This window comes from Corvus kubaryi, unplaced genomic scaffold (assembly GCF_017639235.1).
Source record: "Corvus kubaryi isolate FWS band 111438036 unplaced genomic scaffold, C.kubaryi_AGA036_p1.0 37300, whole genome shotgun sequence".
Taxonomy (NCBI): domain Eukaryota; kingdom Metazoa; phylum Chordata; class Aves; order Passeriformes; family Corvidae; genus Corvus; species Corvus kubaryi.
Window position 1 is genome coordinate 18,976,914 of NW_024581093.1, and position 24,546 is coordinate 19,001,459.

The 24,546-nt window shown below is 43.5% G+C and overlaps 1 protein-coding gene across 1 annotated transcript in view; it reads right to left on the minus strand.

The window, feature by feature from the left end:
* Positions 1-24,441, minus strand: part of CHST8 (carbohydrate sulfotransferase 8) — a 186,020-nt gene extending 161,579 nt beyond the window's left edge. The window contains exon 1 of the mRNA XM_042027693.1: positions 24,304-24,441. The gene's annotated coding sequence lies outside the window, so the exon portion shown is untranslated. The remainder of the gene's footprint in view (positions 1-24,303) is intronic.
* Positions 24,442-24,546: the final 105 nt, after the last annotated feature.

Here is a 24,546-nt window from a genome sequence, read left to right on the forward strand (position 1 = left end):
TCAAGCAACTGTTTTGTGCTAGCTGGGATGTAGGTTAGTGGTTTCAGCAAATACACAGATAATTAACTGAAACTCCTTTTGTTCTAGCCGACAACATAAAAGCAATGAGAGAAAGGAAAAAAAAAATCACAGGGGAGTTCTGTGGCATCTTGCAAGGTTTCCAGTGCAATATACACAGAATTACGCTGATGAGCTTTTCTAGTGCTAATGAAGGGATGCCAGACTGACAACACCAAAATCTGACGGTTTTGCTGAAAAGGAACAACATGAGAAGGAGCAGCAAAAATTCCCTTTTCCAGAAACCAGTGAATGGTTGTGAAGGGAAGGCCACAGACACTGAGTTCCTCCTCCCCTGTCATGCCCTTTCAGCAGTGGCATGGCCTGCTGCACTGGGACCCTGAGGTGGCCAAGGCAGCAGCTTCTCAGGGGTCACCAAGGCTGTGACATAGAAAAGCAGTTTCTCTGTAGGGAAGGGAATCTAGGCTGGGTAAGTGCAATATATAGCACTGCATTATCATTACTTATTATGTGCAATATATCACACATAATAGTTATATATTACACGCAATATATAGCAAGAATATCACTGACATCCCTCTGGAATGTTCCTGCAGGTGTGTGTAGGGAGGGTTTCTGGTCAGTGAGGACTATGAGGTGAAGGGAGTTACCAGCTTGCAAACCCCTCTCTTCCTCACTCCCTCCAACAGTTGGTAATGGATTGCTAAAACACAATATTAATTTATTGCAATAGGGAAGCTTGTGGTCAGCAAGATGTGAATTAATGAGGAATCTCCCAGAAAGTAAGAAGTATCTTAACCCAGCTTCTCCCGTGATCATATGATGTTATTAGTAAAATTACTATTGTCCTTATTGTAATGGCAAATCCAAAACACATTTACTGAACAAGAAGTTTTATAACAGAAGAAGCACTGGTCGGTCTGTGAGGTGCCTAGCAAATCTTTTAGCTGAGATCCTGAGAGGTATTTTATGTTTAGGAAGGTTAGCACTGCAGGATAGACATGGTGCTGAAACTTCTGGAGAGGGTGGGTAGGTGGATGTAAGTGTGTTTAACAGGCAGCAGCAAAAATACAAAACCACCACTGGCAAAGGAACTTGCTGAGTTATCTTGCCACAGCCTTGTTTGCCAAATAAGTTGTCTGTAAACCCTGCCATCATTAAAATTCTTCACAGTGATAACAGCACTTTCCCCAGAACATTTTGTTGAAGCTTGCAAATGGAATTATCTGCTATGACTGCTCTTTTGAGCAGTGCAAATCTTCAACAACAATCCTAAATAAACCTGTGATATAAAGTGCATGGAACACCTGTTTTTATAAATATCTCTGCAGAGGAATGCTGGAGATAGGAAGAATAAATTACAACCAAGAGAATGGCAATTTAAAACGTGCTCTAATCCTGTTTTTTCCTTGGCACTGCTCTACATTAACTTAGCTCCAGTCCCTGGAAAGGCAAAAGTCACAGCTTTTATTTACATAACTCAGAGTTTCTACATAAGAAACAATAAAGAAGTGAAGCTTTGCAGGAAAAAGACACATAAAATATGAACAAGAAATACTACATTAGCCTCTGTGCCCAGAAAAATGCCAGTATTGGGAATAATATGCCATTTTAGCAGAGATACAAACATTATGACCTGACTGCAGTACAAACACCAGGCTCCCCACTGGGGAAATCATATCTCCTTTCAGGTGATGGACACCAAATTACTCCCTGGTGTCTTGTTAAGAGCTCAGCACTCAGCACCTCACCTGCACAGGACAGCTGCCTTTCTGCTTTAGGCTAGGACTGCTCCTCAGAGATCTGAAATGACTTCCCTGAGTTTGGGCGTAATCCCAGGCATGAAGTACTTCTTCATCTTATCCTAAACCACTACTGCATGTAAAAGTCCAGAGCTGAACTCAGTGCCTGGAAAGCAAAGAAAATATTTAGTAATGGCCCTTTAAGCACTCTCTGTCTTATACTTTACAGCCTGGCCTTAGCTCAGTGAAATCTGGGCTGTTTAGAAAGGACCAGAAAGCTTTGCCATGTCCCACTGCTATAACTCAGAAGACTCTGCTTCCTCTTGCAGCATGTACAGGAACTGGGAACTAGTGTTTCTCTTCCATTTCACCCCAGCCAGCTCTTCTCATTCTAATGCTGCTCATTCTGGTGAGTTTTAGGATGAAACAATTTGGGCAGTCACAAGAACCCATAAAGTTGGTCTTGGATAATGATGGTCCAGGTGTCTTACTATAGAGCAGGTGACAAAAATAATAGATCTTATCCAGAAGGAAAAGTTGTATTGTACTGTCTAAAGGAGATTCATAACTATAACACAGTAGAGAGGCTGTGATGCTGCTACACTGAGTTAGCCAGTATAACTTGCTGTGCTTTGCCATTGTACCTTTAAATAGGTACAGAGCAGGTATGATCAATCCAGACATGTGCCATAGAGCTCATATCATTTTCTACCTGTCTGGGAGATGACTTTTGTCACCCTGGTAATACAACTCCTACGCAGCTGCTGTGCCTGCTAGATGTGCTGCTGGCAAGGGAAAACACACATATCTTTAGGCATTGGCCGTGGTGAAGGATGATTGGGTTGAAATATAGAATTCTTTTTCAGGATCTCCTACTCACAGCAAATTAGCAGTACCTACGGATGTTTTAATTTTTCACACTATACTGCTGTCCTGTGTGGCCCAGGCTTTGTAACAACTGTCAACAAAAATGTCAGGTGGTATTTATTACACCAGAACCAGAGCAAGGAATTTCTAAAGACCTTAAGGAAAGCATATTTAGTTTCTCATGCTCAAGAGAAATTTTGGAATAATTCCAAGGGAGGAAAGAAAATGGGATAAAAATGTTTAACTTCCAATGAGCCATATCTGCACATACACATTTCCTGTGCTAGAAGGACTTTTCAAGCGGATGGGATGTGACCAACCCCCACATTCCCAGAAATGTAGCTGAGCTCTGACTCTCTTTTGCAATTCAGGGCTATGGTAATAATATTTGTATGGTATGCTCAGTTAAATTGCCCTTCCCAGAGGCAGTGCTCTGGCCTGCTCCGATGGACACCAGGAAAATGCCACCTGTGAGAGAGCAGGCGAAACACATTCAGGTCCGCTGCTTTCTTACAAGCAGCTGGTAGGTATTGCTCTTACCAAGAGCATTCAAAGTCCTTGACAAGGGTGAGGTGAGCAGACGCCTTGTCCTTGGTGCAGCCCCTGTTTCTGCCGCCCTCGGTCCCTCGCAGAGGCCTCGGGCAGAGGCACAGGCGGGGGAGGGGCGCGGCGGGGGCTGCTGAGGGCGCTGCGGAGGGGCCGGGGCCGAGGGGAGGCAGGCAGGTGGAAAGCTGAGATTGCCCCAAGGAAACGGAACCCCCGGGAGGGGAACAGTGCCCGGACAGTAAAGCTAGTGAGGGAAGAAACAAAGACTAGGGGGACCCCCAAAATAGAAGAGATGCCAGTGGTATGAAGACAATGGGAGAGAAGGCTGTGGGTATTGCGTCCTGACTGTGTCCTACCCAGATAAATCCCATTCTACCTCCTCTTTTCTCTGTCTTGTGTGTAGAGACTGATACGGCAGCCTCTGCTCCCTGCTCGTGCAGCCCTGAGGGCTCTGCCCTGCCAGGCTATCGCCCTCGAGGGCTGGGCGTTCCTGGGATGGGCGATGACCTCTGCTGACTGCCAGTTATGGTTTGGAAAACATTCTGCAGTCTTTTGGATTGAAATGTGCAACACTCTATTATTCTCTGCTAGAAGGACGTACCCAAGCAGGAGTCAATAACATAGCCCCAACACAATTGCCTCTTGTGTGGGAGGCTTTTGGATCCTTCCCAGTGTTTATAAAGCGCATGTAAATTAATTAATGCATTCGTTACTAATAATGACACAAATGTATGAAAAACTTTTAAATAAATACTTGAAAGAGTACTAAGCCTACTACCAGAATGAAGTCCAAGGGTTCTCAGCAGCAAAGTGCAGTAGAAAATTGTGGCTGAAAGGAACAGATGTTTAAAATGAATGCTTTCAGTGTGCTGAACTAAAATATAATTCAAACACATACAGAAGACATATAGACTGGCTTTCAGCAACACAATCCCCTGAAACACCTATACAAGTAACCTTGTTTTGGATCAGCAAGGCTTATTCTATTTATAATCAGTAAGTGTAAGGCCCATAGACCATTTTAGTTATCAAGCTTTTCCAAATGAATATGCCAAGCATTTCTAATCACAACCAAGTGATTTCCATTATTTTGACCTCCATCTTCTTTGACTGGATCAATAATGTCTGATGTAATAATTTATCAAAATATACTGGGGAAAATTATTGATTTTTCTTGTACATATTAGGAGGAGAAAAATACGTCAAGCTCTCACTTTAGTCTAAATGGCTTCCAAGATTTTCTAAATTGGAAGCCATTCTAAATGGCTTCCAAGATTTAAATTAAACTGCATTTGCTATTTGTATGAAGGATATTAGCGCTGTATGTAAAACAAATCACTGAAGCTGAAATGGATGTTTTACTTGCCCCAGTTCCCCTGACGCTTTTATGGCACCCATCACTGCAGTGTGTTTTTCATACCCTAATTGCTTTGTGAGATCTCTCGCTCTGCCTCTGCCTCCCACCCCTGTGCACTGGCGTAGCGTTCAGCAATGCCGTCTGACACTCCTCATCCTGCCTCTTGGGGAGGCTCAACTCGAGGCCAACTGGAGATTTTATTTAGTTGAGAGATGTACTATAGAAGTAGAAATCTTTCATGTAAATCCTGGGTGTTCACAAAAGGATCAAAAGCTTATGTGTATACGATGGTATGGGGCAGGATTAATGTTTAGCTATGCTACGTTTTTAGGTGTGGGGTTTATTAGTGATTAAGTAGTATTTGAAAGAAGACAAGAAAAGCTGTATGTTACAATATGCTGCATTTTCTAACACTACTCTGCCCAAGAACCATCAATTGCAATTCATTTACAAATATCAAACTTGTGGAAATCTAGCCAATTTTATTTCTTAATAGCTCTATACTAATACATTTTGGGGAGGAGGGATGTGAAGATGAAAACACTAAAACAATGTGCTGAGTCATTAAGTAGAATGAACCATCCCTTCCCCCCGCAGCTGTAATCTGTCACTGAATCACTTACCTATTGCATGTGTTGTAATAGCCAACTGTAGTTTCTTTTTCACCTTTTGTTTCAGATGAAGAGACTTAAAAATTGCAAATGTTTCTCCCCTTAGATGCAAAAGCATCAATCACGAGTAATACTGAGCTCTCTGCCTCATATTGATTCTTTTGTGAACTAAGCCAGATGGGTTCAGATATGAGCATGATCTAATATTCCCCTTAGCTTGATTTATAGATTTCTTTGTGCATTACCTGACCATAAATGAGTCTTGCATTATTTCTTGTGTGCCTGTCAAATTAAAGAAAAATATTCTCATTGACCTTTCAACCTGGGAGGAAAAAAAGAGTCAGAGACATTTTACTGCATGTATTACAGGGGTCTTAGTGCTTACATGCCAATTAAGAGTGTGTGATTATGAAAGAGGTCTAGAAATTTGTGTTGTGTGTAATGATTTCATTTTCCTGTAAAGCACGCAGTGGATGTACTGACAGTAGCATAAGCTACATTGCAAATAACCCTAGAAGAGAGAAGAAGAGGAGAACAATTTGGCACAATTCATTCCTTAATTTACAGAAACAAGCACTGATTGCAAGAACTGAAATGTTTTTCTGGAAGAAAATAATGCTCTTTAAAACATAGACCCAGCAAGCAAAATTGCTGAGACGCCGCCACAGACGCGTTAATGCCATCGAGGGCAATGAGCATCGGGGGCATCTGCTGACCCCAGAGACCTCTTCTGGGAACAAAATGAGTTTAATATGTATGAAAAATAATGAGCAATGTATCACGAGCCTATCATTAGGACACAACCTTGGGCTCTGGACTTGAATAGGAGACACTGAGCTTCATCTGACCAAAGAGCTCCTGCTTAACCTGAAGGGACTGACCTCAATGACCCATCACCTCCTCCCACAGTTTTCACGCATGTTTCTACAGCCTAATAAGCCTATTATCTCCTCTGTATTTATTTGCAAATAATGTTCAAATCTAGCATACCTAGGCATTAAAAAAAAGAAAGTATTTCCATCTTTGCAATTCTTCAGTTTGTTGACTAGATGAAGTATACTAAACTGAACTATACTATACTAAACATATGCCCTGAAACTGCTCAGCAGACCAAATCCCTGTCATGTTTCTATTTAGATTGTATCTCTATTCTGTATCAGGAGATGACATTTTCAATAAGAACAAAATTTTAGCTTCTGCCTTCTAAGAAAGAACTTTTAAAATAAGTCTTTCTATGTTATGTGAGCATGCCACAAAACCTGGCTGGTAGCCCTGGCTCTGGAGACAGGCAGACCTGTTTGTGTTCTCAGTTCTCTTTTCCAGGTACCCCACCTCCATGTGTCTGTGTCACCAGAAAAGTACTTTTTTCCCCCCATTTTTCTCCACCTCAGGTATGTTTAGACTAGGCAACCTGCTCCTACGAATGAAAATAGAGGTTCAGCAATATTAATGTTCCTTTCCAAACCCTTGTTAAGGTCATTGAAACATTGACTACCCCACCTCCTAGACTATGGTCTTTATTTGATTCTTAAAAGGCTCTGCTGTGGCAAGAAATCTTTTCATAACACATCCAACTGGCCAAACACTGGAGTGTTTTACATCTGCCCAGGGATGCACCTAAACAGTATATCTGTTCTGGGGGCCTGTATTCATGAGAGAAGGTCATAAGTATAGATTTTCTTTGGTTTGGATGCTTTATTTTAATTCCCGTGGCTGATCACATTTGTTTATTTTTATTACACTAAGCTTCCAGTCCCCAAGAATGGGATCTGTGGTGCTAAAGACACTTTTATTATATATGAGACTTCAAGTGATAGTCTTTGCCCTGAGGAGCTCACAATAAAAATAAGCAGGCAGATAGAGAGATAAAAGACATGATTCAGCGTAAGATGTAATTTGCTGTATGAAGCTGATCCAATTGTATTTGAAGGATTTATTTTACAGATGAAGAAACTTAGGCACAATGAAATGAAATGACTTGCAGAAAATACCACAGAAGCCCATGGAAAAGTAAGAACTAAACTCTGATTGCCCCACAGCTCCCAGGACAGCCCTTCTCTTTGAAGTAGAGGGAACTATTTAAGCCTTGCGTGTACACAACTACACATGCTGTACACCCCAGTTTGTAGAAATTTTACAGGCTATGTAGTTCTGCCATGCAGCAGGTTTTTTGTGTTTTTTTAAATTCCTCTGCTGTGCATAAGCCTGGCACTATCTCTTCTTTGTGAGTAGTTCTTATTCAGAGATACTCTAGACGTCTAGCACAAATGGTGCTTCGAAGAGATGTTCACTGCATAAAGACACAGAAAATGCACCTACATTTCCTATTCTGGTCAGTATATTTATATGAAAAGTATTGTGGTGATAGATCAAAATGCAGTGATTGCTATTCCCCTTCACATGGTGATTTATAATTGTGGATTTACATCTGACTAAAAGACTGTTCAGACTGTCTGGCTTGCATGGTAATAACAACAGGCTCTCCTCAATATCCTTTTAGTATGGCAAAGCCCCTTCACTTTAAACAATTCCATGAACACACAAAATGAGAGTTAAAAACCTCTTGCAAAATATAAAAATAATAAAGCACAATCAGTGAAACCCTAAATCATAATGACAACTTTATCCAGTGTCAGCTACAGACACTCACTGACTACAATGGACTTTTAAGAGAAGCATTTCTATATCTGCTAAGCAAAACAAAACAAACAAACCAAAAAGAATGATATAGGGGAAAGAGGCAGGGAAAGAATATTCAAGAATTTCTTAATAGAATTGAGGGGCTAATAGCAGAAGAAAACTATTGATCCTGTGATACTATGGAGTTTTATTTCACAGAAAAAAATAGGATGCTGTAGGCTCCAAATATCCTGTTCCCTTTAATAACATTTCTCAGTCTGCTAAGTAAAACCATCCACGAGTCACCTTCATGTCTATATACTATAAACATAATTATCTTTGTTTCCCTGTGTTGAACCCACTAAAGGGCTTTTTTCTTCAGTTGCCTGGAAAAACAAATGTTCAAGGCTGAGGGCTGGTACCTTGCTGTTGGTACGACCTGGACTATGACATTCTTATTTAAAAAGTAAAACAACAGACTGACCTGTGAGACCTTTACTGTATAATGAATAGGATCTTAAAAGCAGGCTGCTTCATGGAGTTTTCTCCTGGCATCAGGACTGCAAATTTCTTCCTGCCCTGAGGTTGGTAATGGCCGGGCTATGAATGTGCTCCAGGCTTCCAGGGAAGGGAAATGCTGTAATCCATGCATTTCCCCAGAACTCTCCTCCCTACTTCAGTATTTCTAGAGCTTTCTTAGAACACAAGTCCACAAGAATTCATTCTAGAATGATTATGTCTTAGAAAGGCTGAAAACAAAGAAAGCCAAAATGTGCCTCAACTTCCTGCTGATATTTAAGACCTGAGCCACCCACACCAAGAATCCTTGCCATCTGTGACACCCTTCAGGGGGAATATGCTGTGCTCTCCAGGTCATCTCTGCACAGCAGGGAAATATCTTTTTCTGCTGGACACACACTGCCCTTATGAGGCAGTGAGGAGATAACCTGAGTTGAGCTTTTTTGGAAGTATCCATCACTACAATCCAAACAATAAATCCTTCTTCTCACCCCGCAGTTTATTCCGTAGTAGAAACACAGATAGTGACAGAGAAAATCACTTGAATCATCTAGTTTACCCCTTGCTGGGGGAAAGATGGTTTCTTGCATTCATTGTCTTTGCAGACAATACCTCACCCAAAATTATCACCTGACCTAAAGTCTGACAGAGAAATGGAATATTACAAAGGCAATTCCTGCTCAGGTGCCTGGTTTATTGTTTGTGTAGCAGCAGAGAATGAGTACAGCTTACAAGATGAAAAGGGGGGGAAGAACTGTAAACCTTTCTGCTTCCCAAGGACACCAATTCAGGGGACATGCTGAGGGAAGGAGAAGACAGACATTATGTGTCTGTGAGCAGAACTGTCCTGAGGGGGTACTAATCTGTGAGAATTGTTGGAAACCACTAAAAAAGGAATAAATGTAGTAGTGGTAACTAGGGGGTCCTGAAGGATTCTCCTTCCCTAATCCAGAGATTCTCTGAGAAATGACTGGGAGGCCTTCCCCATCTGTTTTCCCCATAGCACTCCCTATAAAGGGAGGAAGTCACAAAAGTGTTGATGTCTTTTCTTCCTAAAATTATAAAGAGGATGATGCCTCTCAAGGTTTTGTACAACAGCTGGAAGCCACAGTTGCTCCCTAGGACCAGACCCACTAAAACATGATTTTGTAATGTCAGTGGTTTTCTAGGGCTTCATGTGTGCTCTTATACCACAAGTTACAATTTCATTTCCAGAAGGTGTTTGCTTTCATAACATTCAAGGTGACTCTAGGACAAGACCTAGAGCAGTGAGAGGGAAAAGCAAGGCTTTGCCATACTTTGACTGATTCAAGGTCCAGCCTGTGGGAGACTCATCCTGTCTCTGCCACCAGGAATTGCTGTAAACTGTTCCCATCCTCCTTGGTGTCCTTGAAAGGACACTTTAACAGCCAGGCAGCCTTCTGTTCTCCATGAATCCCTTGGGGCATGGATGCCAGCTCCCCTTTCAGCTCGTCTGGCTTCTTCTCACTCTTATATTTGAGTCTCAGCTCTAGGTCTTGAATTTATTCCTTCTTGCACCCTTTTACCCCTTTGCCTCATGTCTGTTGCCTCACCAGGGCCCCTGGACAGCCCAGATCCCTCTTTTCTTGCCTTAAGCAGGTGCATGGGTTGCTGTCTTTGCCTGATTTTATTTACTGTATTTTGCAGTCAGCGTGGGGGCTGGGGAGGGATATGCTGAGAGCAACGTCAGAGACAGGAGGTCAGGAGAGGCAAAACCAGTTAATGGATTGGTGTTTTACCATGGACTACGTGCTCCTCAGCCTCTCCCTCCCCTCTTTCACCCTGCTTTGCCCTCCTGCTCCATCAGCAAAGAGCACAGCCTGTTCCCTGGGTTTTGGACCAGGGCTCATGCTGAGGGCCCAGACAGGCTAAGCTATCCCTGTCATCTGCTGAAGGATGGCAAAGACCTTTGTGTTCCTATTGCATGAACAACTGAGTTGGTATGGCCAATCTTATAAACAATCAACTAAGAAAAAGGCGATATTTTGGCCCAAACAGGGTGGAGATGGAGATGAGAGGCTCTTGTTCTTGGGGACAGACAGGAAATACAGCTTTCCAAATCAGTTTATTTTGCTTATGATTCGCCACAGGATTTTACCTTTCCTTTTGGAATGTTGTCAGCACACGTGGACAAAAGACATGGTATTTTGCTATATTGTTGTATTTAGACCAGCCACAAAATAGTAGAATCCAGATCATATCCAACTATCATGTGATTATATGGCAAACTTGCACAGCAGGAAATCCTCTGTTCCACGCTCAGTCCTTGACAGAGCTCTCACAAGCAATGTGAGTGATGAGCTCCTATTTAGGAACTGACAAATTTGTGTGGATCAATGATTACTAAAAAGAAAATGTCATGAAAGAGGACAGTTCGGTGCAGTATCATCCAGGAGCTGTCAATATCTCTGCTGGGAAAATTTAAATAAAGTCGTCTTACAACACATATTTCAAACACTTTGAATTTAATAATTAACTAAAAGACAGACACAACAGCCCATTTCCAGAGTGCATTTCGGTGTCCATTAAAAACACTGATTGTCTAAAAGGCAATTACTTCATTGTAATCCTTGCTGAGGCTTGCTGGGATCTTTCACTTATTAAGTGTTTTATGAACTATTTGTTGTTTTTTGGGTTTTTTTTAAATGAGGGTAGCAACTAATTAAACATGAGAAACATTACTCCGAACTTAAAAAAAAAATCCAAATGTTTTGTTTTGACACTTATAAGAAAAAAAGTACTTTTTGTATTGGAAATTATTTTTAATTTTGAAGATTTCTGTTTCAGTGATAAAAAAAATGAAACACTCAAGTTGTCTTTTGGACAACTGAAGCAATTCTTCCCCCTACTGATTTTGGTTCAACCACTGAAAAGAAAAAATATTCAGAGTCCAATTCTTCCGGCAGGAACGAGCTCTGCAGGTGTTACTTGTTCACTTGGTATTGTCCTATGAAGCTGTCATGGCTCTGCTGACACAGAGTGAGGTGAAGTGCCAGTGAAATCGGCAGTATTGCTATGAGTAAATATTTATAGAGTTCAAAGATAGGAGATATTTGAGAAAGTTTGTCCTGTCGTTTATGTCACCAGTCCTCATGTTCATTGCTATTAATAGTTATTGGAGGGGCTTTTTCAATAATTAAATGTAGAGCTAAGAATTAGTTATTTTAAAAACAGTATTATTACAGGTATTCTTTTTCTCATGATTTTTCAGAACTGAGAGCCTAATTGCAAACCCATTACAAGCCCAGGACAAGAAGAGCCAGTGGTTTCACAGAATAAAGGAGTAAGCAAAACAAGGGGCAGGTACGGAGTGCTGGGGGAGTACGAGGCAGCAGCAGGAGAAGCACTGCTCGCTTGGTGGGTTGTTGTGTTTGACGAGGGACACCAGGAGTGCCAGGTGGAACGCAGGCAGCACAGGGAGTGGCACACATGCAGAAATCCAATCCTGAGCACATCCACGGAGCCAAACGTGCTACAGTGTAGGAGGCTGTTTCCACCTTTCAGATCTTTGACATTGTTAGAAATCTTAAAATGGCCTCATTTTACAAATTTAGGTTCAAATTTCTCCCTTCTTCTCAACCTCCCTGTTGCTCTGGGGGAGCTGCAATTCTTTCACCATACAAAGATCTCACTCCCAGGCATGATCTCCTTTTCCATGATGGGATACAACCTTTTCCTGAGGCTTTTTGCATTTTACATTTGTCAGGTGTAGATTTTTTATAAACTTTAGGAAAAGCAACAAGGTAAAAGAGGCAGTGCTGCGTGCTGGTGGCTGGTGCTGGCTGAGCCCTGAGGTCTGCTAGGGAGAGCTCAGGGCAGGGTGGACTGGGACTGGCAGCTCCTGTGGGATGCTGAGCTGAGACAAGGGGAGATTTGTCAGTACAGCCAAATCATAGTACCCAGGCTGGATAAAAATCATCTAGATGGAGTCTTTCTGCTTTCCCCAAACTGAATTTCCTTCTCAAGAATTTTGTATTTCATGACAAGTTTTAAAACAGACATTTTTTTAATCTTTAAAAAATCCAAAATGTAGAACTTCCCATAGGACAGAAATTCATATTTTGGTGATAAATCGGAGGAAACTATATTAACTGGAGAAACTGAATGTCTGGGGACAGGTAGCTGATAGTACTTTCCAAAATGACAGAGATCCTTATGCATGGCACAGGGATAATCCTGAGGACAGTCCTGCCTCCCGTGTTACCTGCGCAGAAGCTGCACCGAACTCATGCAAAGCTTTTGCAGCAGACAAAAATCGACCTTAGGAGCCTTTACAACCAGTTGCCTTCTCTAGTCTTACTGCTTTCTGTTGATACTTTGGCAGCAAAATGGAGAGTTATTTGGTATATTTTCATTTGCAAAATTACATTTGGAGAGGAGAAAGATAATTTCATAAAGTAAACCAATATAAACAAAAATAGCCCTTCCGGGTAAGAAAATACAGCTAACTGTGGGAAGTGCATGTAAGTCAATACAAATAACAGCCATCTAAAACCGTGATGCCGTGTATTTCTAGCAACCAAACTTCAAAAAGCATATGAAAACTGCAAAAGAAGATGAAAACAAAGGAGGACAATGACATGTAGATCAGAGAACATAACACGTGGAGAGACTGAGAAAGCCAAATTCATAAAGTCCACTGAAAGAAATGGCTCAGGGTGAACATGACCAACAGTCTAATATCAAAGTAACAACAGAAATGAAGGAAGTTATTCACAGTCTCAGAAAATTGTAGCCAGGGAGCAATGGCCTGAAGCTAAGAAAGAAAAAGTTTAGATGAGATATCAGAGGGGAAAAGAAGTCCTGAGAAAAGAAAGTAACAGGGCAGTTGAATAGTCAAACAGGGGAAGTGCCCAGTGTGGCATAACTGCCAGGCTTATGCAGCCAGTGAGATGGTGTATGGCTGGAAAAAGCAGGGAGGCTTTAATCAGACACACAAGAGCCAGCTGTGATGGAACACTCCTTGGTCTCACAGGCTCTGCTCCAGGTAATGGCACACAGTGCTGCATGGAACTACAAGGCAGAGCTGCTTTGAATTAGCCCAGCTGCTTCCTCTGATGCTCTCTTACATACCTCCTTTATCCATCATGCACCCTCCCTTCCCATCCAAATGTGGATGAAATCCACGTAGTCCTCTCATACTGAGCTCAGCTTTCTGTCCTGCTGACAAGAGGTGTCAGGAGAACTGCTGGAAGAAGAAGCAGTTGTTACTAAGGCAAGGCCAGCCAAGAGGGCTGCTGATATGATAGATTATAGAAGTCTCAAAGTCACTTAAGGATGAGGAGCTGGAGGTGTGCATGAGTAATGCCAATGACCATACAAAAAATTCTGCAACACTGAAAAGTTGGAAGAAACCACTGCCTCTGCTCAGAGCACTGCAAAAGCCAACACTGACTGGTCTCCACTGAAAGAATGAGGAGATTCCCAGGGCTGAGCAGGACTTTGCAGAGAGAAGACTTGAAGACTTTTCCTGGAGGAAATTATGAGCTCTGGTGGTGGGTCCCATCTGCACAAGTTCTCCCCACTACTTCTTTGCCCTAGAAATGCCTGGGAATGGGGTCAGCCAGGTTGGAGACAGGCTGATATTAATTCTCTAACATGTGAGAGAAAGGTATTTCTAACACACACCTCATACTTCGTAAGGTGTGCTAATAATAAACAGCAGCGAGTTTATAGTCCAGAAGACGCCCTGGAGATGGGGTTCGGTTGCTCCGAGGAGCGTGGGAGGAAGCAGGAAGGCTGTTGCTACCCAGGGGCACGAGGCTCCTGCGGCGAAATGATGCACCATTATCAGAGAGCTCACTGTTGGCTGGCATCTAGTCAAACTCCTGGGCACACAGCAACCAGCACCCAGGGTGGTTTACAGCACAATTAGAGCTACTGCCAGAACAAACACTCAGTGTAGAGCACAGAAACCTCTCGCACAGAAACCTGCCATAAACAGTGCCAGGTGTCCTTTCCTGTTGGGGCACCGCCGCTGAGGTCTCTGCACACCCAGCAACACTGCCTAAGGGCCTTCCCACACACCTCACCTCGGGGCACTGCCCACGAGTGGAATCATTTCATTTTCACTGTGTCACAGGTGAAGCAAAAAAGCCAAACAAATCTGTGCTGAAATTCTCCAGCTGAGGGCCACCATTTTTAGACTCGTCCAGGGAGCTGATGAATGTTTTGCCAGTGGTATCTTGGTGATGAGCATCTAGCAAAGGGAGTTTCTTGGGTTTGCTGGTTTATTGTTTACAAAGAACTACTCAGCATAATGATTTTCTGATATCTTCACAACAGGTGATAGAAGAAGCACTTCAAAAGAGATACACCGGGGATATAACTGGGTTATAGAGAAGGTTCATTTATGGTAAATGAATCACTATCAAATCACTATCACTATCAAATCACCAATCACTAAAAATGTCAGATGCAATACTTTGAAGACCAAATGAAAAAATGAAGAGTTGTTTTTCTTTGGTTTCAAAGCTAAATCCATATCACTTGTTTTGCAGAAAATCCATGGCAATTACTGGTGAAATAAAAAAATCTAAAATACTTTTAAAAACATGATTTAAATATATTTTTTTAATTTAAAATCATTATTTTAAAAGTTATCCCTTTTTATTTTAAAATTATTCCCCATCCTAAGGAATCCAGATAGGTAAGTATAAACAAGTACTTTCAGAAGATATGTCCTTGGAAAATCTGGAAAGAATAAAGAAACAAAAGAGCTGCACAGGTCTGCTGTACCTTCCTCTAAATTGCTTTCCTTCACTAACTCTGCTAAAACAATTGCAGCTACATCCATGAGCTCAAACACTGGTATTTCTGGAAGGGAACTGCAGTCATTCTGAAGACATATCTCTGTTACAATCTATAATGAATGTAATCTTCAAGGGGCAATAATTTCTCTCAATTACACAATTTTTCTATTAAAAGTGGCATGTGTTACAATCTGGGTTGTCAGCTCCTCTGGCCATGGACACATACATTTCTCAGTAAAGCATCTTAGGCACCCCCTGTATGCTATCAATAAGGTCACTAATAATGTTAAAACTTTTTTTTTATTTAATTGCATGTTAACATAATCTTCCAAGTTATTTTTTCAATATAAATACATAGGGCACAACAGCTGTTTGGAGATCTCCAATTAGAGCTGTTTTGTGGCTGTCTCTACAGAAAATGCCTTTGGCTAATATAATTTAAACCTCTTCTGTGAATGAATTTCATGCTTTGAAGCTAGCTAATAATTTCTGTCATTTAAGAACAATGTTCCATGATTTGCTCCTAATAGCAAAAAAGGGAAAATGAGCACTCCCCTGCGCTGCTGCTCCCACCTGCCCGTGTGCCAGAGCACTGCCCTGGGTTTCCCAGGAGCTGCCCTGCTGCTGCCACGTGCTGGCTGGGAAGGGGCCGAGGACTCCGGGACGGTGCTTTTGCAAAAAGTGCCGGAGCTGGGAGAACTTCACCGTGCAGTCCCAAGGTCACAGCAGAACTGGGAAGGAGAACTATAAATTACTGTAAAGTGCTGGACTACAGCCAAGCCCAAGGGAAGCTGCATTTAGCGTATCATTCTCTAAGCAGCAGGAGGAAACCTTAACTCCCTTTCAGACAGAATTTGAATGGAATTTGTTATACGAACACTTGATTGAAATATCACCGACTGACTTTCCGTGACAACTCGGAAATGGGTTGCAATCACGGGGGGGATCCTCTTCCAACCAGCCCAAAATGATGATGAGGATGATAAAGCCCTATTCAAATATTTATGAAAACCAGAAGAATTTCTGTGCTAGCAACATGCTGCTACTGTAACAGAGACCTCAGATAATCTCCTGACATTACCCTGAGTTGAGGTTTCTCCCAGTGTAAACTAAAGGTGGAATAACAAGCCGGTTCTAGTATTTTGAAGTAAAAGTGCTGCAACAGAGGTTAATAATAATGTATTAGAAGAACACAGTGGAGATAAGTGTGAAGATATTTTATTTATAGATACTATGTACAGGCTGCCATCAGTGCTGTGGCCTTCCTGTGTAAGGCACAGAATAGAAGAGCTTTCCATGAGCTATAGACTCGCACGTGTTACTCGCACCTACAACATCTAATGCTGTGGGGAGACACCGAGACCTCCACAAGTGGCGGCATACACAAAACAATATGGGCAGTGCTCTTCCAAAGCAGTGTTTATGACAAAAGGATGAAATAATTAATTAATTCAAGGATTCAAAAGTAACTTTGGATTTTAAATGCTGAAAAAAAGAGAAAGAAATTGTTCATGTAAATTTTCTGTATCATAAAACCTCTGCACCTCACTATCACACTGATAACTCCAAGACCGGTATTTAAAGACGTGAGATAATATTACTGCCAGTCTCAGTGAGAAGAGGGGCATCTTGAAAGGAAATCCCCTCCCCCTAGTCTACAAAGGAATATTGGCATTAAGTGCTGAAACAGCTGCCATCCTTCATCTTGGCACTAAGTTAGGTGATGGAAGGCAGTGAAGAGATGCTGGAGAGTTTGGGGAGCACTGTGTGAAGGCAGACAGTTCAGTAATTTATCGGACAGCAGCTTCCTTGGGTGGATCATACAGCCATAACGAACAGGCAGATGTGAACTATTTTGCTAGTAAGTTATAAGTGACTCATTAAAACATTGTCACAGGGCTTTGGTATTATTCGAAGAAACACTAACAATGTGATCTGAATAGTCATTGAGAAGAAAAGCCAGAAGAGGAATAAATTAGCTTCTGCAGTTGGAGAGGGAAGTTTTTGGATGTGAGTGTGATAACGTATACTTTTGGGGAAAGCTGGAAAAAAGCATGTATGTATTTGTAAAATATCATAGAGATGGCAGGGAAGGAACTTTCCCTAGAACTGGTGGATGTGGAAATCTGTGTTGGGCGGAGTAAGTTCTGGACTGGGGGATGGAAAGATGAAATAATAGTTGGTCATGCTCTGCCTTACACCCAGGGCTGTGATAACCCCCAGATGAAGAGGTTTTGATCACTGCAGATTAGGACAGGATTCTCTCTCCTGTTACTTGAGAAACCAGGCAAATACATTTCTGCTACAAGAAAGGGGCTGCGTTCTGTCCGCTCGCCCTTCTCTGAGCCTTTGGCATCTGCTCAGCTGAAGAAAAGAACTCCTCTTCTGAACTGCAACACAAAGGGGAGATTCATGGCATCATCCTGTCTATGTGCCTGCAGACTCACATGCTTTACTGACCAGGATGCTCCTTGTACAATTTCTTTCTTTATTTCCTAGACCTTTTCACAAATGGATTTTGTGATTCCTGAGAAATGAGAAGTCTAAAGGTTCACAAAACAACAATCTGTCTGCTTTTTGCCAATGAAAGAGCAACTTAGCTTTTACCCCTTCTTATGCACTAGTCTAACTTCTGATGCACTCTTTAGATTTCTGAACTTATTTTACTAATTCGACTCATACTGATTTATGTGTTTTAAGCAGATCAAGCAGCTCATGCAAAAAACCCTGTTAAAGTATATTAAATAATTATTTATGTAACATCTTTCATTAAAGAACTTAAAAGCAACGCAAAAGTTAATTGAGCTTCTTTGAGCTAAGTACTATCCCCATTTCAGGACATAAAAATGAAGGTATATTAAATCACATATTCAAACGTAGGTGCCTGAAGTCAGCCATCTAAATATACATGTCACCAGCTAACTACTGCTGTGATTCCCCCAACTCAGAAGGGGATCGGGTCTGTTTTTGAGGACGACACTGACTAGAAGGAGAAACCAACCTCCCCCAGCCTGTTTCTGTGCAGGCATTAAAGGAAGCCAGAATTAAAGACCAGGATCTCTTGCAGCTTTGGCTAAATTAGCAACTGTTAAAAAATAAAGCAACTTTTATTTAGCTCCTAGCTTCAAGGGGATGTCAGATCACAGGCACTCGAGTTCAAAAAGCACTCAGAAAGGTTATGCAACTGATCCGGCCACCTTTCCCAAGGTGAGTAATTAGCGCTCTCCCGAGGACTGCCATTTACTTAACATTTCCTGACTTTCACAAGGTTGGTTGCTGTATGAATGGTGGTTGGCAGATCAGGCCCTAGCAGATCTTAACGTGGCTGTGCTTCTCCTTGGCAGCATTGCAGGCAGCATCTGTCCCCTTCTGCCTCCTGTCTTCATCCCAGGCACAACCACCAGCCCTCTCTCCCAGGACACTGACTTGCACTTTCAAGAGGGGGAGGCTTCATTCTGATTGAAGACTGAAAGACCATTTATGGCTGCTCTGATGAACATTTCAAATTAAGTGTTTTAAGGGTGGTGAAATAATTGCCAGGTTTGCATATTTAATGGACCTTGAGCTATAAGCATTCCCCAAAAATGCCTAGTTAATACTGGTTTGACAGTGAATTGGCACAGTGCTCAGCTCCAATACATCAAATTAGCACTGATTTGCGAAATGTTACTGAAAGATTTCTTAAAACCTGACAAGTTCCAAAATCAGTTTAGGAGAAGAGGGTCTCTCCCCCTGACTGCCTTTTAAAAAGTCCTTTCTAGTTCCTTACTAGGACTCCAAGGGCATTCCTTTCAAAATGCTTTAGAAATGATAATTTTTTCAAACTTTGTATTTGCATCCTCGTCCAAGAGTGATCACTTCCTCTTGGGGTCTTTCTTCACGGTACAGTTGAAAATCCTCTCGTGCCGGGTCAGGAGTGGAGCTGTGGCTGTGCAGTCCCCAGTCAAGGTGCAGCTGGACACTGCACAGAGGATGAGTGTTTGATAATCTGGGATGCAGGTGCTCCACTACCTCCAGCGGATGGCTAATGAATTCCACGTGGGATTTGAAGGTACTGGCACTGCCCCATTACATTCCTCTATGGCTTCAGCCCTGGCAACTTCAACAGCTTCCCTCGCCCTGCACGATGTTAATACAGCTGCGCTCAGCGGACCCGACGGTGCTGGAACAGCCTCAATAAACAGAGGAAAGCTGCCAGGCTCTGCTCTCCGAAGGGTTCGCGGCTCCGCCTGCCAGAGCCGGGCTTTGTTAAGCTCCCCTGCACGGCCTCCGCTCGGGGCTGCCGGGGCGCTGCCCGAGCCTGCCACCAACAGGAAGAGTTTGAAGGAGGCTTATGCTGCCAGAGGAGGAATTCACCAGGGTGGCCTTGTCCTGGCTGGTATCAGCTCACTTTGCTTCCATTTTGCTCTATGGATTTTCAATAGCTATGATAGAAGAGTGTACATTGAAACAAAAGTATTAAGAAGTATCAAGATATAATGGTGACATTTTTCTCCAGAATTTTTATCTTCATCTAAGCAGCGATACAAATGGTAGGGTAACATTCCAGTATCTGTTAACAGACAGTGTGCTGTCACAGCTACTGAAATGTTTTACCAGCAAAAATCATGCAACACCACCTGAGGCAGGGGCTTGTGACACTGGTTTTGATCCCCTGAAAGAATAGTAAATGGGAATAGACTGTTTAATGGTTTTTTTTTCCTGTTAGGGATGAATGCTGTGGTGTGCTTACTATGAGGTGGCACATGCCAGCACCTAGTGGCTCTAAAAATGGCACTGCCAGACCTGGAAGGTCGTCCCCAGCATGGCAGGGAGTGTGCTGCAACAGTGTCCCCCTTGTTCCAACTTTTCTCAGCTGTCTTCCCTCTCTGCTCTTCAGCAGTGGGGTCATGCTGTGAAGATGAGGTCCTGCTGTCCCTTGACTCTTCTCATGGCCTGTGCTCCACTGCTGAAGCCATGGCTCCAGGTTTCAGTGGTGGCACCAGGAGCAGAGCCTGTGCCTGAAGAACATCTCCCTACAGAGTGCCTGCTCCAGCTCCTATTGGACTGCCATGGTTGTGCCTCACAGAAACAGAAAACTCCAGGAAACATCTGTGGGACCTCGTTTGTTTGTGATTGTCCCCACCAGCTCCCACTCAGCATCAAAAACTGGAGGCTGAAGGGCTGCTCCTGTGGCTCAGCTGAAGCCAGAGAGAAATGTCGGCTGCTGTGTGATGACTAAGTCTCACATGCTTATTGCTCCTATCAGTTAGAGCTCTTAATCACTTTGTGCTGTTTCATCCTATAACAGGAATTCACTTCAAGCTGTGAAATTCACCATTTTTGCCATGACTAATTTGTGAAATCTGCCACCTTTCTTTGTGGTTGATGTCGTGCCCTAGTTAGGCATCATCTGTCTGATTAGGGAAATCTGTGATTTGTTTCTTGCAGCTGAGCCAATACAATTTCATTCCCCTCCTTTCTTCTCTTTGCACTCAACTGCAATTTTATTGTCACCCGTGGCCTTGGATGCACCGAGGCTGGAGGGGCATGGAAGCCACCTCTGCTGGGGCTCGCACCCAGCGAGTGCTGGCTCTCCTCCTCTACAGAACACGTGTGCAGGGCTTGGCCTGGGGCTTCAGCCCTGGCTTTGCTTGAAGCTACCCAGGTCTGTTATGTTTACCATCTTCCTAGATTTCTCCCAGCCTGGTTGCTGCAATATTTTGGAAATCATTTCCCACCTGCCTTGCCAGTGCCTTGTTTCACGATACAGTCATCTGTTACTCTTTACATTGAATGTTGCTGGCATTACTAAATGCTATAAATATACCCAGTATACCATAAAAATACACAAGCAGATGACTGGTCTTGCCTACAAGAAGTACTATGAATTTTTCATTTTTTTCACATGCTCTGAGCAAAATCCAGAGGGTGTTTGAGGAACATCTCATAACTAAATTCCTATTTTCTCACTGATTAGTTATTTCCCAAAAATATTTTCCTGCACTCTTAATGTCTTAATTGTTCCTTGAAGACGTTGCCAGCTCATCCATCCTTTTTTATACCCTCTTATAAACCCAGTGAAACATTACTTTAGTATTTCTGTCACTGAAATACAGTGATAAATGGTCTTCTTTTAAAATCAGTGGGAACAGAATAACGGATGTGCAGGAGAACTTAATGACTTGCTCTTGCCAAAATGGAGTCCTGCCATGAAGTTCAGAAGGATCACAAGATGCCCTGGATACTCCTCGTGCTCCTCTTTTCTTGATGGTAAAGCTGATGGGTTTGGGCTACACAGTTTTACAAGATAACAACAGAAAAGCAAAGGAAACCTTCCCTCCTAGCTCATATTTTTACCATAACTTTCCTTTCCATCTCTCTTCTTCTGTTCTTTTTTTACTAGTTTCACTCAAAATTAATCACCTCCCTGCCTGAAAAATGGTCACATGAATAAGATCAATAGCATGATTTCTCTTAACAGATAAATAAATGGGCAAATCTCTGAGAATCCCTGGCTGTAATTAACTCTTTATCAAAATCCCAGAAGAGGAGATTAAGGAACATCCCAAGCACATGTTCATTACTTTGTCCAGCTATCAGAAAACCTAACGGGCCTGATCCTGCTTCTGCCCACACAGTTGATAACATTTCTCTGAATGACCCTGAGGGCAGGATTGTGGCTGGTGCTCAGCATTCCATGCCCTCCTCTGTGTTTGCTGCATCCAGCACAGCAGATCGCAGCCCTACCCACCCAGGCCACTTACTTACCCCCAGTGCAGTCTAATCAGATGGCAATAAAAGCTTTTACTGTGCCATCCTGTTTGTGCTCAGCAGAAACATAAAAAGCATATTAGAAAATTGATTTTTGGCATTAATTGTGAGCAAAGAACATTATAGAGTAGAGATAGGGTGGTTTTTCTCAGGCAGAAAAATTCTATTTTAGTCTTTTAAAAATGACTCTGGAAGATGCTGAGCTAAGCCCCATGGACACACTTTTCAAATACCATAAGGCAAAGAGTAGTTACTGAATCTCCTCAGTCTTATTAGCTTACATAAACATAAAAATTTGAATAATGTTTAAAAAGCTAAATTCTCCAGATAATCCATAATCAGTAAATGTTCATTACTGAGATGTAGCAAATATGCATGAGATTTCCCCGGTGGCATCTTGGTTGCACGATTTAAAAGATGTAGAAAAGCCTCCTCCATGTGGGGCTGGGCAAAACCTTTGACAGGCTCCTGAGGTGATTCGGCCACAGCGTGGACCTTCCTGGTCCCTTCAGGAGGGAGCAGGAGGAAATCAGAATTCACTGTCTTGTTTTACAGCACTGGTGATTTATAAATAAATCATCCCCACCGGATGATTGATGTCTCCATATAAATAATTAAGTCTTGACCTTATGTTATGACACCTGCTAAAATTTTGGCATTTGAAACCAGTGCTCAGGAGAGATCCTTGACTCTTGATAAATAAAGGTGGGACTGGACTCAAGGGGGAGGGGGAGACAGGTTTTTGTTTACCCTCATTTTGTTCTGTTTGATTCCATCAGCTAATTGATGATGATTATTAATCTCTGTTGCCATCTACTCTATGGATTTAATTCCTGCCTGTGATTGCTGTTGGAAAGTTTGCTCCATTAGAAGCAGACTTTGATTGGATTTCCAGTAGCCAGTTTCCCAGACGTCCCCCAAATCATTGTGTTACCTAGTCCAGGCACCTTACAATTGTTTTTGTTTGTGATTTACTTTGTTTGGTGGCAGAGCTCCAGTAGCCTGGGTGACACTGTCATTATCCTCAACCAGGCTAGGTAGCAGGTGTCAGCAAAAGTTTAATTTGGAAGCTCATGAATTCAAAAGAAGAGCTTAACAGTTATCCCCAACACAGAGAGCTGCTGTGGCCTGAGCCTGGAAAAGAGAAAATCCCAGGGACATGAAAGGAATTGATGAGACACCAGGGATCTGACAAAATGAAATCTTCTCAGGATAAACTGGGGATAGCTTTCTTGTCAAATGGTGAGCATCATTAATAAACAAAACAGATGTAGCGGCGGCATTTCCGATTTTCATTTCTGAGACTGTTCAGGTTTACTATTCACCCTCTCTCCCTGGTCCTGCAGATACAGCCTATTCTCTTAATAGCTGCAACTTTTAAATGTTGCAATAAAATACAAGAATTTCAGGTAGGTGTCTAACATTAAAAATAAGCACCTTTGGGTTTTTTTAAACATGTTAATCTACGTGCAACGCAAGTCAGCTACAGATAGAAAGCAATATTATAATACAATTACAATAAGGGGTTTTCCTAACCCCTGAAAAAGCTTAAAAAAACTAACAGCACTGCTACGACCAGGTATCACATCATTCATTCCTGGCTACTTCTACAGCCAGCACCCGGGCATCCCAGACATCAGCACGGTGCTGGCCGGTTGCCCATCACTAGCACACTGGGGCTAACATACTGTACAAATCATTCTTTGCTGTATGTTTGCCGTGGTTTGAACATACCCGTTCTGCAGGGTTGGGTGAGGTGTAAAGGGGCATTGCAAAGTCCGAGCTGCCAGTGTGGCCAAGCAGGGGCAGGGGAATCGGGACGTGCCGAGAAGCACTCCTGCGGGAGAGCAGCGCCCAAAGAAACCCCCTGTTCTCTAAAGATAACTCAAGAAATTAAAAACTGCCTCCGTGTCCCCTCACACCGCTCCTGCTCGCATGGGCTGAACTCCAGGTGAACTGGGTTTCCAGTCCAGGGAGATGCCTGCATTTATCAACTAGTTTGCTTTGCATCCCGTTGTTTTCGTTACAGAAAGCCATGCCTGACTCGTAGCCACGAGCGTTCAGCCCGGCGAAGCCGCCGGCTCCATCCTCCCCTGGAGGTGGGTCCCGCTGCCGGTGCCCCCCGTGCCCGGGAGGGGCTGGGCCGGCCCCGCCCGGCTGCGAAGGGAGCGGAGCGGGCTCGGGCGGAGGGGACTCGCCGCAGCCCCGGGGCGACCCGCACCCGCCCGGCCCCGAGCGCAGCCACTGCCCCTCCACCCCCAATTACCGGCACTGGTAATTACGGCGCCGCGAGCCGGGAGAGAAGCCCTGAAGGGAGGGGGGTCGCGCCGCCGGGGATGAGGAGGGGACACGAGACAAGGGACCCCAGCGCGGCCCCGCCGCAAGTTTGGTCACTTTCCCGAAGTGGTGCGGGGAAAAGTTGGGGAGCGGCCGGGGGATGCGGAGATCCGGGTGGCGAAGCGCGTCCCGGGCCCGGGGAAAGGGGTCTCGCCACTGACCTGAGCCGCGGCCGCGCCGCCTCCCGCGCTCGCTCAGCGCATCCTCCGCGCAGCTCCCGCCGCCGCCCTGCGCGCCGCAGCCGCGGCTCCGCGCCCGCGATCCTCGGCGGGGAGGAGAGAGTAAAGCGGGACAGACCGCCCGGAGACGGGAGGCCGCCGCCCCCCTCCCCGCCTCCCGCCCCGCCGGCCCCGGCCCCGCTCGCGGCCGCGGCCGCCGCCCCGCGCCCAGCGCGCACCTCCGGG